Below are 14,830 nucleotides of genomic sequence, written 5' to 3'. Positions count from 1 at the left end.
AGGAATCAACACAAATATGGCTTTGGAAAATCTACACAGAAATTTGAAACATATATATTTGAAAGCGAAGAAAGTAAAGCGTTTAGATAAAGGGATCCATGCCCTTATGAGATTCCTCAATTTTAGGTTGCGTGATCGCCTCATAGCTATCTACAGAGGTAAACTGACAAAAAAGCTCTCAGTTCTGAGGGTACATCACAACGAGTCATTGCCTCTGTCTGAAAAACTAGTAGTAACTGTTAGTACAAGTGTTGTGGAATGTCATGTCATGCAACAACACCTAATTTTATTCAGAGTCAAAAATCTTAGACTCGTGCAGTTGTGGTTTATGGTGCAAGGACTGTGACCATTGTATACGTGTGTTTAGTTGCACTTGTGTGGACTCTAGCATTTTGTGGAACGTGTGTAAACATGTTCGTTTGGTATGTCGAGTTATTTAACAAATGGAAACTATTACTCAAAGTTCCATGTACTGAAGCAGCTGCACTTGTGCAGTAGTTGTCTAGTCCAGCACGGACTAAAAAGACAGTTGACGCAAGTGATTTGAAGGACAGAAAAGCATCTTTAGTGGCAAAACTATCAGAAATGGTGCAGAGTGTAAAGTCCAATGCAGGACTTGTGGCACTGGAGAGGCACATAGCACCTCTGCAGTTTATTATTAATTCTGCAGATAAAGCCAGTGTCAGCTTTCCAGAAGTACATGCCATTGTGCAGGAACCTTCAAATAAAAAAGGACCGAACAGCAATGGTCATAGGTCCCGAATTAGTCTTCCAGAAGACTTCAATACATTTCTATAATACTACGTGCACGGATTAAAACAACAATATTGGTCTTGCGTCGTAAATACTTACCACTCAAATGAAACCAACTATGAAATATGTGATTTCACAGTTTAAGATACGTGGCAAAAAGCCGTACAACGCAACATTATTGAAATACTGTCAACAATTTCCATACAGCCAAGTTATTCATGTAGAGTAGAGAGCTTTTCGAGTAAACGTTCAAAATGTCACGTTATAGAGAGAAAGAAAAACGGGCTAAACTATTGCCACGAATTACTAGCCAAATATAGTTACCACAGCACTTGACAACGATGCCGCATTGTATTCGGTTTTGTTTTGGATGGCATCACTTAAAGTGATCACGGTAGCTTGACGCTAGAGCCATCTATCGGTAGGTCCGGTAGTTGAGCATCCCTCATTTCGCTAGCTTTAGACGCCTGTTTTTGTTGCCTACTGTGCCAGAAACGTGCGACTGTTGAGTTCGGTGCGATCGTGAGAGCGAAACCGAATGGTAGTTGTTTATTTTGGTTTGTATACTGCTTTTTACAAACGGGAGCGTCTGTAGCGCAATCAAGCGCAGCAACAACAAGAATAAGATACCACATCTGTGTTTTTTTTAGTTTTCTTAAGGACCCTGAGAGGTATATACTATCATATCACTAAACCGTATCGTCAGAATTCGCTTCCAAACTACATGTGTATCAATGATTAAAGTTCAGTTTTAGTAGCAGAAAATGGCTAGTGAATAGCAGACGAGAAGACCTTACGAAAGAATACCCTGTGTACCTTTTTAATAATGTTAAGTTCTGTCCGTTACACTTAGAGCAAAATCAGTTCATGAGTGCAGATAATAATAAACTCGTGTGGAATGCAATACCCACACTGTTTGACATCCCAAACAAGTCACCTCAACTGGCGATGAAGAAGAGGCTGCCACAAAGATTCGACAATTCGTCTAAAGCTGTAAAACAATTCCATGGCACAGAAGCAGCCGATTCAAATCTCCAGATTCATCTGAATTGTCGACACAAACCTGATTTGACGATGAAGTGGTTAGATTAAGCGCAGTTATTTGTGTCTTGCAAAAGCGTGTGAAGTTTCAGAATGTGCAGATTGCTAGACTTCGTGCAAAACTATTATGGGACAATGAAAGTGCCTATCATGTTAATTACAGACAGCAGCAGAAACTGTATCAGAAGGATCAAGTGAAAAAGGACAAACAAAATTTGAAGACTATAGGATCCCGATATTTAAAAAAAAGGATGCTCTTGACTTCTTGTTAAGCCAGATCAGCATGCCATTGAAGGAGAAACGTGCTGCAAGACGGAAGAAAGACGAAAAGAAACTGTTTGCTCTAAATTTATCATATTACAGCACTCAGGCATACAGGTATTGTCATATTATGCTATGGTAGCTACACTCCGTTCATCATAAGAAGAAACCTGATGTAAACAAACATAAACGAGATAATTGGTCAGCAGACGTAGCTCTCATACTCTGTTGTTCCGCTCTTGAAAACAGGACCAACTTATGCATTAGATATTTTATTGCTATGTCACTGTAAATGAAACTTTAAGACATTCTGATGTATTAACAGTCATCAAAGTTTTTCTTAATCATACTTCAGCTACGTAATTTCTTTTTTTCAAAAATTATGTAGTCATAGTCTCTGTAAGCGCTACTTGTCCTTTGATTATTAAACTGTTCATATGTACTGCGAAAATGGATGACACTGCTTCCTGATTCGTAGTGAAACAAGCGCGTGGACCACTGTTAATGGTTAGAAACAAGTTATTCTTAAAGCTTTTCACAACATTACAGAGAAAAATGACATTCGTTGAGCAGCAGCATGTACTGAATATAAGAAATGTAATTGTAATTGTCACCGTGGCGTAGTCGGTAGCGTCTTTGATTGAAAATAAGTGGGTTGGTGGAAGGTGGTTCGAAACAAGCTGGCCATCAGTGACGGAGCAGCGAAAACCTGTGCTTGCCGTCCCACCAGTCTAGTGGCATACGCAAGTTTGTTTACTTCCCGCGAGCGCATGTCACTTACTACAAGCTCTCTGCAGCAACACAGCAAACTCCTTTGGGAAGAACACTATCAAGATAACTTTCCAAGACTGCGAACATATGAAGTAGAAAACTTCTTGCGTGATGAACTACATCTAGATCTACAGGACATAATTGGTATTCACTTTTCGATCACAACCAGTGTAGTCAATGTTAAGATGATTAACAAAGAAGCTTGCATGAAGGTGGTTACTGACACTGCCAGCAAACCACAGTTTGAGCACTCAGGTGGAAATATCAGTGTTGTAATAGTTGTACACACAGGCTTAGGCATGAGGACCCTTTGAGTATCTGAGCTCCCTTTTGAGATATCTGCAAGTCTGTTATCTCTGCTCTTAAGCCGTATGGGACTGTCATTAGCCACATGGCTGAGAAGTGGCAGATTTTTACAATGTATCCCTTACTCAAAGGAGTAAGACAGGTCAAAATCGAACTGACAAAGCATGTTCCTTCATACTTTAACATTGCCAATTGTCGTGCAGTTATCATGTATGACAGACATCCACACACATGCTCAGGATGCAAACAGGAGGGTCATGTTCACTCTGATTGTTTGCAGCGGCGGATCATCCAGATTCCTTCACGAGAAGCGACACAAAATGCTGCTCCATCGATTCTATCAATTACTTATGCACAGGTGACGCAGCCACGATATCGGGCGCACAAGTGGTGGCACCTACGATGTCGGGCAGTGGGAATCGGGATAGGTTACTACTGCTGACAGAAGGGCATATTATTGATGAGGCACATACCGTCTGCTCTATGCAGACGAAGTCGCCAGATAAACCTGAACAGCACCTGTCACTGCACAGTGAGCAGATGGATGTTGATCCATGAGTAGTACCAAGCCAAGCTTTCCTCTCGGAAGCACAGAGGAGTTGGCTCTATATTCACATTCTGCCATAGAGACACATGTCCGGAAGAAGCTTTCACCCTACAAGTACGTGCGCCATCTGACAACTGTCTCTTGCGGACAGGTACAAACGATCATACTGATTTTGACAGTGCCATGGATGCCCATGCTCCAGAGGCATCAGTTGACACTATTCGCTCTTCAGGAACTAAGACGATAGACTTTTCTTCTCCTGGGCATCCGTGCGGATATGGAGGGGCAATGGAACACCATCCCAGCCATGAGGAATCACAACAAGGGCCTCTTGGTAGCTGATGAACCACACTGACAGCCTCTCTCCAGTATCTCGTGGGTGGACAATATGGAAGATGACTCTTTGGTGGGCACATCACATGCGGAAGAGGGGTAGTTAAATAATCCTCCCCATCTCCTGCAAACAGCATGATAATAGAAATGACAGGGTGGTGTGGAGGTTACCAAACCTGTCACCACTGCATACACTGATGACTGCCGCGGTCTTTGAGGTTGAATGACAGTCATATCGATTCACGATGATTAACATCAATACCATCAGGTCACACAAGAAGCTGTCATTGCTATGTGACACACTTTATGCGACTGATATTGGCATGGCCTTGCAGTAGCATGCTCGCTTCCCGCACACAGGGTCCTTGGTTCGATTCCCGGCGGGGTCAGGGATTTTTCCTGCCTTGAGATGACTGTGTGTTGTTGTGTTGTGTTCAATATCATTCAGCCTCATTATGGTTGGAGGAAGGCAATGGCAAACCACCTCCATTAGGACCTTGCCCAGTACAGCGGTGCAGGTCTCCCGCATTGTCCCCTACGCTCCTCAGAGTATGGGACCTCATCATCACTGACATGGCTTTATTGCAGGAGGTATACATTCTTGGATTCCAGGACATCACCAGATACACAACATACATATCACATGTATCAGATATGAGCAGTGGCATCACATTACTTCTCAAAGAAGGGTTAATAGCCACCTATATTTGTTACCGACCGAATGCCAGGGGCATGGCGCTTATGGTCCAAGAGATATACCTTGTGAATGTTCGTGCACCATCCAGTACCAGCAAGAGGCGTGAACATTTGCTGTTCTTTACTGAGGAATTAACACAATTATGCCAAGGCAGGCTACATGATATGGTTATTAGGGGCGATTTTAACTGTACACAATCTCCCAAGGACCAAATTCCTCAGCATCCACCATGCCCAGCACTTGTTGCCGTCATTCGTGAGCTTGGTTTGGTAGACACTTGGAACATCATCTATGCTGATAGACAGCTGAGGAAATAACACAACTATTCCAAGGCACAGACTGGGCTAAGCCGAGCCTTTTACATACCTTCAAGACTTTTAATAGGGAAGCTGCAGTATGGAGGCGCAGCTCTACAGAGCTCTACTACACCATCCTCAGGGAGTGTTTCATTACGCCCCTGTCACCGGACCGCCAAATGACTGTCAACCAAGTCACTTTACAGAACATTCGTCTAGCAGAATTGATAGGATATATACCTCCTGCTCACTCAGGGATGCAATTGCAGCAACTGAGCTGTGGTCAGCAGCATTTACTGACCACACTGCTTATATCTGTGCCATCAAGCTTTGATGCCAACAAGTGTGGCGCAGCTGCAGCCTGTGGAAATCTAACACCACTCCCCTTACTTCACCAGAATGTCAAGCAGCAGTAGGAGACTGTGCCTACGATGACAAAGAGTGTATACTTCTGCTTTACAGTGGTGGCTGGACTGTGCCAAGCTGAGTCTTCGACGTACCTTGAAGACTTTCAGCAGGGCAGCTGCAGCATGGAGGCACAGCACTACAGAGTTCTCAGCGAGTGTTCCGTTACGCCGCCATCACTAGAGCCAGATGACTGTCAACCAAGCCAAGCAAAGATTTTGAAGTTACTGTGGCAACACCTGAAAGTTATCATCATTTGTACACAACAAACGGTCAGAATCGTCAACAAACAGCCTTCCATGTACCATTTTGCCACAAAAAGGAAGCACAGATACAGGTTGTCGATCCATGATGTGATGACAGAAGATGGTGTCCATCACATCATGCAAAGAGATATAAGCAATGCATACTTTATCCATAATTCTCACCTGTATGTGGAGACTAGATCTGATCCAGAGATCATTACTGCTGTCACTGGTATGATGCATGCAACGGTTACTCTGGAACTCCAACAGGAACTCTGAGAACTGGTGACTGAAGAAGAAGTGTTAAATGCCATAGTAAAATGGGCACCCAATAAGTCACAAAGACCAGATGGGTTACCCCTGGAGTTTTATAGGATGTTCCAGAGATTATTGGTGCCCTATTGGACTACGAATATCAAGAGGTCATGACACCAGAGATGCAAGTTCCGGCTGCATTTGTAGAATGTATCATCATCCCTATCCATAAACCTCATGGTGATTCACGAATTACAGACTACCAACCATTAACTCTGTTGAACTGTGATACGAAAATCTTCACACATCTACTGGCAGCTCGAATTTGGTGTATGACATCTCATGTCCTGCCAGTGGATCAAGCATTGATGGGTGGGATGCATAATATCCGCTCTGCTCTGTGCCGCTATAGGGACTTGATTGCCTTCACTAAGGTCCGTTGCATACCAGGAGCTCTGGTTGCGATAGACTTCAGTCAAGCATTTGATCGCGTCAGTCATACATGCTTAATTGCTGTGCTTCAGAATATGCATTACCCACGCACTTTCTTCAAGGTGGTACTCTGTCTTCTATGTGGTGCAGCATGAAAAGTACTTGTCAACGGTATATTGTCGAACACCTTGCAAATTCGCCGCTCTGATGGACAGGGATACCTGTTATTGACAGTACTGCATGCTTTAGCATTAGAACCTTGGTTTTTTTTTTTTGTTTTTTTTGTTTTTTTTTTTTTTTTTTTTTTTGTTTGTGGTTTTAGGGCGCAAAACTTCTATGGTCATTAGCGCCCAAACCTTGGTTGTGTGGCCTGCAACACAGCCTCAAGGGTTTGTCTCTTGGTGGTTTCGTTTTTAGGTGCACTGCATGTGCTGATGATCTGATGTTAACTCTTTGTGACGAACAAGATGTTCACAGAGCCCAGGGTTGGTTAGCCGCTTATGGTGAAGCTTTGGGAAGCCGTATAAGCGTACATAAATCGACTCCTTTCAGTATTGGCACTGGGATGACACCTGCAAGGTCGCCCCCTCAGAGTGGGCAATAAAATCCGCTGCCTTTCTATCGATTTCATGGATAACATCTCACACATGACAACCATTATTTATCGGAGCCTCTTGTAACACATTTGTGCTGGATTTGTGGATCATTGTCTTAGTGCATAAGACCTTTATCAGCGAACCGAATTTGTTAACGTCTATCAGGCATCACGAATTCGGCATTTAGTGCACACACAACCAATGCCTTAACACATAGCTCGGAGCATCACAGTGGCATTCGGTTCCTTTGTCTGCGCTGGAATGATATTTAAGGTTTGATACAACTCCTTCAGTCTTCCTAAAGAACGGCGTGGACTTGGTCTTGTCAATGTTCACATTCGAGCAGTATCACTATACGTCACTATGCACATCAAGTTTCGGCAACGAAGCCCAACCAGCCTCATGGCCTACTGATGGAGGCTCTCGCACCATATTCCCTTGACCCTTTAGTGGCGCTTAGTGAGATACCAGTGTCATTTTCCTACTTTGGGATGGTTTCATCTAGAGTATAGCTACCTACGGGACATTCTCCCTGTCTCTCACCCACTAACGGCCTACTAATGGACATCTACCGCACACTAATTCGCCGCCAGTCAACTAATGCCATCGAACTGACAGGTCCTACCATTCATTGGAATGTAGTATGGCGCACTGTCAACACGGTAATGCTCGATTCAGGTGCACGTTCTACCTGGTACTGTATGGTGAACAGAAAACAAATTACTCGAGAGAGACTACATAGGATTCATCTTGCAGATTCGCCTTTATGTGTGAACTGCAACGTCCAGGATACGGATGAACATTGGCTCCATAGCATTCCAGCGGAAGAGATCTGGTATTTTTTGTGTCAAATTTTGGCTCTCTTTTTACAAATGTCGCTCTCTTATGTCAATTCCCACACTCTCCACTACCCAGACACTGTTTATTACCCGAGAAGGAAACACAACGCTGTTATGTGGACCAGAGATCGCGTGATTCATTTTTTATTTGGAAGTGGTGTCATAGAACTCATGAATTTTTGGAACTACTTAAACGATCGTCATTGTGCTATTGTGAAGGACCCTAAGTACAGTCAATATTTTTCGAACATCTTCCATGATCCATCCAGTAGCTGGATTATTCATTGCAGGAGATACATTTGATACATTCACACAAAGAAATGGACAGATAACTGTACCCACACGACATTACAAGGGGACATGCCATGAAAATGGGGCAGCAACGTCCATGGAGTATCGACACCACATGTGCGTGTTACAGAATTGCAGCTTTTTGTCTGCTTTGCTATCTTTCAGATACAGATCATGGAAAGGAGATTTTTTTTCAATAAATAAATGAATATTTTCCTATGGCCATTTACCTCTTCTATATGTAAAAAAAAAAAGAAACCCATTGCGATCAACAGCTTTTTCTTTGTTCCAGTTGAATACCTAAATCAATTAAATACGAAATTTATCAATATGTGTTAATTAACTCATACTTAACGATCAACTTTTCTAATTACATACCACACGCAGAATTCTGGTTTTCATTGCAAATACACATTCCTTATCGATATATTATAAAAGATGGTTACATATTTTGAAGTTATGAGCCAGTGATAAGTGTCTTAGAAACACGGAAAACAGTTTCCATGACATGGAGCCCACTGTACAAATTAGAGATTGGGGATCCGCTCCTGAACTGATTCTTAGAGTTGAATCTTTCAAAGGAGTGAACAATCAGTGATTCAGAAAAAAAGAACGGTAGCTCCAAACGTTTCCCACAGCAGAGAGAGAGAGAGAGAGAGAGAGAGAGTCATAGCAGATTAGCAGGGCCTCTGCTGGTCAGAGCACAATGAACGCCACACAACACAGCCAGCGCCGGCCTCTGCCCTGCTTCTGTCTCGGCTGCCTGCATTGTGCAGTGCCCCATTGGATTTTGTGTTTCACATATGCCGAGCTGTCTCTGTGCTTCCTCTGCCGCGTGCAGTGTCTGGCGCACCTTAACTTAGCATCGCACTCTAGAGGTGGCAAAAAATAACGTAACTGATAGAAGTAACCAGTTACTGAGAAGTAACGGTTACTGCGATAACCGTTCGTCTGATACAGGCAGTTATTTCAATAACTGTCTAATGTCAACAGTGCCTCGCGCCATCTGTTGACCGAAGATCGTACTACGCTTTCCCGTCAACTCATCGGAGATCTGGCTAGGAACTAAGGGGAGGGTAGACCATTTGGAAGGCATTCTATAGGCCATGGGAATAACTGTGAGACTGCGCGCCATCTGTTGATAAGAACTGTGTACTATATCATGTGCCTTCACTACTTTTAGCACAAACAATTAAATAAAGTTAATGTCCGAGCGGTGGCTGATAGGAGCTGAAGTACAGGCATTAACAGGTACGGTCGTTCCCTTAAGCCACCGCCTCATATGTCAATTTAGCTTGGACGGGTAGTATAAAGAGAGGTACCATAAGGAATTCGAGCGACTATGGAAATAACTGTCAGAGATCAGTATTTTCCTCTGGCAGTTATTGCTATTGGCTCACAGTTCTCGCTCTCTGGCAGTTATCGGGCTACCATTACAGGTAACCTGGAAGTTGCTAATGGAATAACTGTGTGTCTGTGTTCCTGACACAGTGACTCCAGTCTTAGACCCCGGTGATATTTCAGAGACGATAGTTACTGGAGCGAACAAATATTTACGTACTTCTTCGGAAATAGCCGCTGGCCATCGCGCATGACAAATAACATGTCAGGAAGTATAACATAATACAGTTGAATATAATAATTATTATCCTCATCATTTGTCAGGAGATTGTCAAAATATGTGAATATATTACAGTAACTGCTGATATTTACAGAACTGATACACTGTCAGAATAAAACCAGTTATGCACTTTTAATAAATTTATCGTACACAGAATACCCGATCTTGACTGTTGCAACCAAGTGCTGTCAAAACTGTAATATAGCAGAATTTTTACCTAAGCCGGTCCATCAGTCTCTGTTACGATATTCATCTACAGAGTAGAAGGAGGGGTCAATGGAACCGTTCAATTCCACCCGTCTGCTTCGGCGTAAAAAGGTGTTTTGGTGTGTGAATGTCATTACGGCATGGTGTTTATGAATTGGTTTTTGTGTGTGTGTGTGTTGGGCGGTGGGGGGGGGGGGGGGGGCTGGCTGGCCGATCTAGTTTGCAGTGCCGGAATTTGCTGGTGGCAATTAATTTTTTTTTCTAGCTGTGATGTTTTGTGTATTTATGGAGTATTGAATGTGATTTAATTTATGTAGGGATGATTGATATGTGGACTTTTGGGATTGTGGTTTTATTTTTCGCAGTTGTAGGTGTTGGTTTTTTGGCATCAGTAGCTGTGGTGGACCTATATAGGTCACCGGAAATGACCAATTCCCATTTTCGTAGTTGTACGTGTTGATGTTTTGGTGTCGTCATCTGAGGTTTACCTATGTAGGTCAAGGGAAATGTCCGATTCCAATTTTCGTGCTTTTAGTTGTGGGTATTTGTGTTTTGGTATGGTCACCTATGGTTGACCTATAATGTTCAATGGAAGTGTCCGATTCCTGCAGATTTTTGTTGGTGTAGCAGAATGCTGTATTTTTTTTCTTTTTGTTCTTCATTTTGTGTTTTGGGATCATGGTGTGTTCTTTTTACTAGCTTGTCCTCACCCTAAAACCCCCAACTTCCCACAGTTGTCCCGTTGGTTTGATTGTATTTTTGGTGGGAGATGTTATTGTATTATTTATATGTATCTTTGTGTTTGTCGCCATGTGTATGTAGTGACGTCATAGACACACTTAAAATAGCCATTTCTGGCATATTGATGATGGGTGGAATCAGACACTTATGTATCTTAAAGTCTTTCAAACACACTGTAAACCGTGCTTTATCTGAAACCAAGTTTTTAATGGTTGCTGACTTGCTGGCAGTTTATTGAATATGCATGTTCCTGAATATTGGACCCCTTTTGGACCAAGGTAAGCGATTTTAGGTCTTTATGTAGATTGCTGTTCCTATTTCTAGTATTGTTATTATGTATTGAGCTATTGGTTGGAAATACTTGCAACAAATTTCATTAAGGAATAAATATACTAGGAAGCAGTGGTTAGAATACAAAGTTCCTTGAACAAGTTCCTACATGATGTTCTTGAATTTATACCACAAACGATTTTATTACACACTTTAACATGCGAAAAACTTTTGCTACGTTTGATGAGTTACCGCAGAATATGCTCCCTTATGAAATAATAGAGTGAAAAAATGTGGTATGCCCTGCCCAACTGAATTTATTATCGAGTTATAGTCCCAGAAATGTAACACTGTCAACCTTTTCGATCTGCAAGTCTTCATATGTTATAAACATGCTGTAGCTGGAGAAATCGAGCAGTTTCCAAATCTCACATAAAACTTGTATTAGCGTACTCACACTTTCCCCAATAGGACTATCTTTTACAGCACAGGGGTAAACGAATCTGTCACATTACGTAGATTTTTTTGTTGTATTACAAGGCTCACTTTATTCTATTATGTGAGCAGCACAAGAAATTAAGCTTCGAATTTAACCTACAGTACTCAGTTTACATATTACTTCATACTTAAAAACGCATGTTGTTAACATTTTACTTAAACAGTGCTGTGGCGAAGTTCCACGTACTTTCTGTTGCAGCTGCGAAGATAATATTTCTAATAGCAACCGATAACCTACAAACATATAATACAAAACACTAATAACTGTTCCAACATCAACTAAAATGTACCCGGAGTTAATAAGCTAAGGTTATGACACGATTCATACGACATTCCTGCCATTTAACACTACTCGCAGTTGCACTGATAAATAAACTGATGGATTCCAACTACATCGTTATTTAACTGTAGCCCCTCGGAGTATTCGGTATTCGCTAGCGAAAAATAACTTGGCAGTTATTAGTAACCGTTAACAATAACGGTTATCAAAGAATAATTGGAACTGTGATAACGGTTACTCCAGAATAACCGTTTGGCCCACCTCTATCGCACTCCGTCGGCGATCGTTTCAGTCGCACTTCCTGTCATATGGGCAGTTGATGCGAGCAACAGGACAGAGAGCCTCCTAGCGGAGAACATAAGAACTACTTGCAACAACCTGCTCGCAAGAGAACGGCCGATTTGTCTCGGAGCGGGTGACTGGTGGCCGTTCACCGCTCCCCCCACCCTCGGAACTCGCCCGCTCAACACTCACCCCACTGTTCTCGACTCTAGCCAGAGCGTTGAGCAAAGCGACTCAAGTGTCTCTGGTCTCTGTGATCTTAGCTCACGAAGTAATACAGCTCGCGGCTCGACCTGCTTGACTCAGTGCCTCTGCATCGGAGTTCATCTCTACTGGATATTGTTCTTCGTAGTAATACTAGTATGTATATTACATAATTATGTTATGTATACATCATTTGTTTTTATTTTATTTTTATTTGTTTAAACTGATCACATTAGGTTCCTGACCACTCCTCTTACTATAGGATTTTTTATTATGGACACTCGAATTTATGCTTTAATTACGATCAAACCGATAAACGTATTGCAAAATGTGATATACCAATATTTTCCTTGTTTTGAGGGGCACTCAAAAGTGTCGTTATCAGCATGCTATTTTAGCTTTGTAGCCATTATCACGTGCAAAGGTGAAATATTTATTACATATCTGACATGTCTGAATGATTGTCGTCATTCAGACATGTCAGATATTTTATGACTATTTCACCTTTGACCATGATAATGGCTACAAAGCCAAAACCACGATAGTACAAAATAAATCAATAATCAAAAACTTTGTCATATTGTGGAAATTTCAATAAACAATACAAAATTCTTACTCATTATCTGTGTTACTTCAAAATAGGATCAAATAAGATCAAAATACAGGTATAGTACTGGAATAAACCAAGTTTAAAGGGCAATGTGCCTTCCATTTATTTTCTATTGTGAGTGAGTGGTGAGTCATGAAAAAGAGCTAGTTCATTTCATGGAGTGAACAGTTCTGATCCGATCTCTGAAAAGAACAGTTTTGCCCATCTCTAGTACAAATGTTGCATTTTTATAGTTGTCACCGTACCACTGCTATCTGAACGCAATAGAATTGATCTGGAGGCAAGTTAAGGGATTTTTCGCGAGAAATAACAAGACACTTAACTGCCGAATTTACTGGAGCTAATGCATGAAGCTTTGGGACACATCACGGCCGAACGATGGTGATATGCAGATCAGCACCTCTTAAAAGGAGGCGGAAATATGGACTCTTTGGTGGCTTGGGATTCTGTTGTTGATCACCTCGTTATCAATGTGGTAGTGCTGAAATGTACCGCTTTCATCGGAATCCGATATGGAGGAAGTTCAGAGATTATCAGATGACTAACTGTAGTATCTTCAGTGGCTTCAATATTTAACTACATGGTGAAATCCCAGCAGTGCGCTTTTACGCCGCATGTAGCTCATGCAAAAAAATTACACTTGTTAAAGTCAGGAATTTTCATCACTCTCGTTTTTAATTACAGTACCATGTTAGCTAAGATCGCGAACATTTCCTTCAGATTACCTAAGAAGCGTATCGCCTGAGTTGTACCATTATTTACCTATGTTCAAAAATTAAATGACATTCAAGGCTGTATTGTCGCCTGCTCGTCTCTTTTTGCGTCTTTACTACAACTGTTCACTTCACAGCAGGTTAGTTGGACCAGCTGGCTGTCAGCGCTTTCCAAGTTAAATGGGCCGGTAAAGCTGTGGTCCCGTATTATCGCCGAGTCGAGGTACGCGTAACGCGCATCATAAAACGTATCCATATTATTGTACCTGACTGTCATCTAGAGAGACTGGCTTCTGCTCCGTGTGAAACGAAATTCCATGAGGTTCCAGCAAACACGGAAGAATGTATAGTGTAATGTTTACGTGACGTGTATTCTTATTATGAACGGAGAATGTCATACGCTCCAAATAGTCGTGCGCAAATAACGATTTTTCAGGCGGTCATATCTTGCGTTCTGCTGATTATGGAGATAAAAGGGTCAAATGTTCCGAATATCCCTCGGCTACCATTTGTGTAGCTATCGGAAGAACGAACATACTCTAGCTATGTACAGGGTTAAACATCATAACTTCCTCCATCCCTGGCATACTGAGGAAATCGGCTGGTTCTTTTGCATTAGGTGTGGTCTAGGATGGGCTTATGGGGCTTATTAAAACACCATTTGTTCATGGGTGGTTCCTGAGAAAACTGCAAAAACCGGTTTTAGCAGTTTTTGCATCGTAGGCCGCATTTATCGAAATAACTAAACATAACAAACAGCTCAAAAATTATGAGCATATTCTTTAGACTTTTTTTAGAATCGCCATTTTCCCGTTTTCGAAAATCTTTATCCGTTATCAAGGTACACCCGAAGAACCATGATTGAATCAGTTGTGGAGATAAGCACTTCCGTAATTTCTATTCCTGTCAAATCGTCTAAATTTTTGCCATATGTTCTTCAGGTGGTATAGAGGCAGCATCTGTTTAGTAGAGTGGTCACTTTACACTGTAGATTTGTAGTGTCGCTTTAAAAGCTTTTGTTTTTATTTCTCAGGTGGCGTTTTTAATTTTTTTTGGTTTAACGTAGGACTCGATTTATATTTGGACGAAACTATCGGCGAAAATGGTGTAAAAGTGGAAAGACTGCAAATTCAGTGAAATATTTCTAATAACATTTTCAATCTTTTAAGACACAAATCGTAAGCCGAGCTTCTTCGATGAATTGCGATCGATGAGCAGAAAAATTTAAAAAACTCCGTCCGAACAGGCCTTGGAAGACCTAACAGCATCGACCGTCCTCCGTGTCACCCTCAGCCCACAGCCGTCACTGTATGCGGATATGGAGGGGCATGTGGGC

Source organism: Schistocerca serialis, chromosome 1, assembly GCF_023864345.2.
Source record: "Schistocerca serialis cubense isolate TAMUIC-IGC-003099 chromosome 1, iqSchSeri2.2, whole genome shotgun sequence".
Lineage (NCBI taxonomy): Eukaryota > Metazoa > Arthropoda > Insecta > Orthoptera > Acrididae > Schistocerca > Schistocerca serialis.
The sequence above is the reverse complement of the archived record's forward strand: the minus strand, read 5'-3'. Positions refer to the sequence as shown.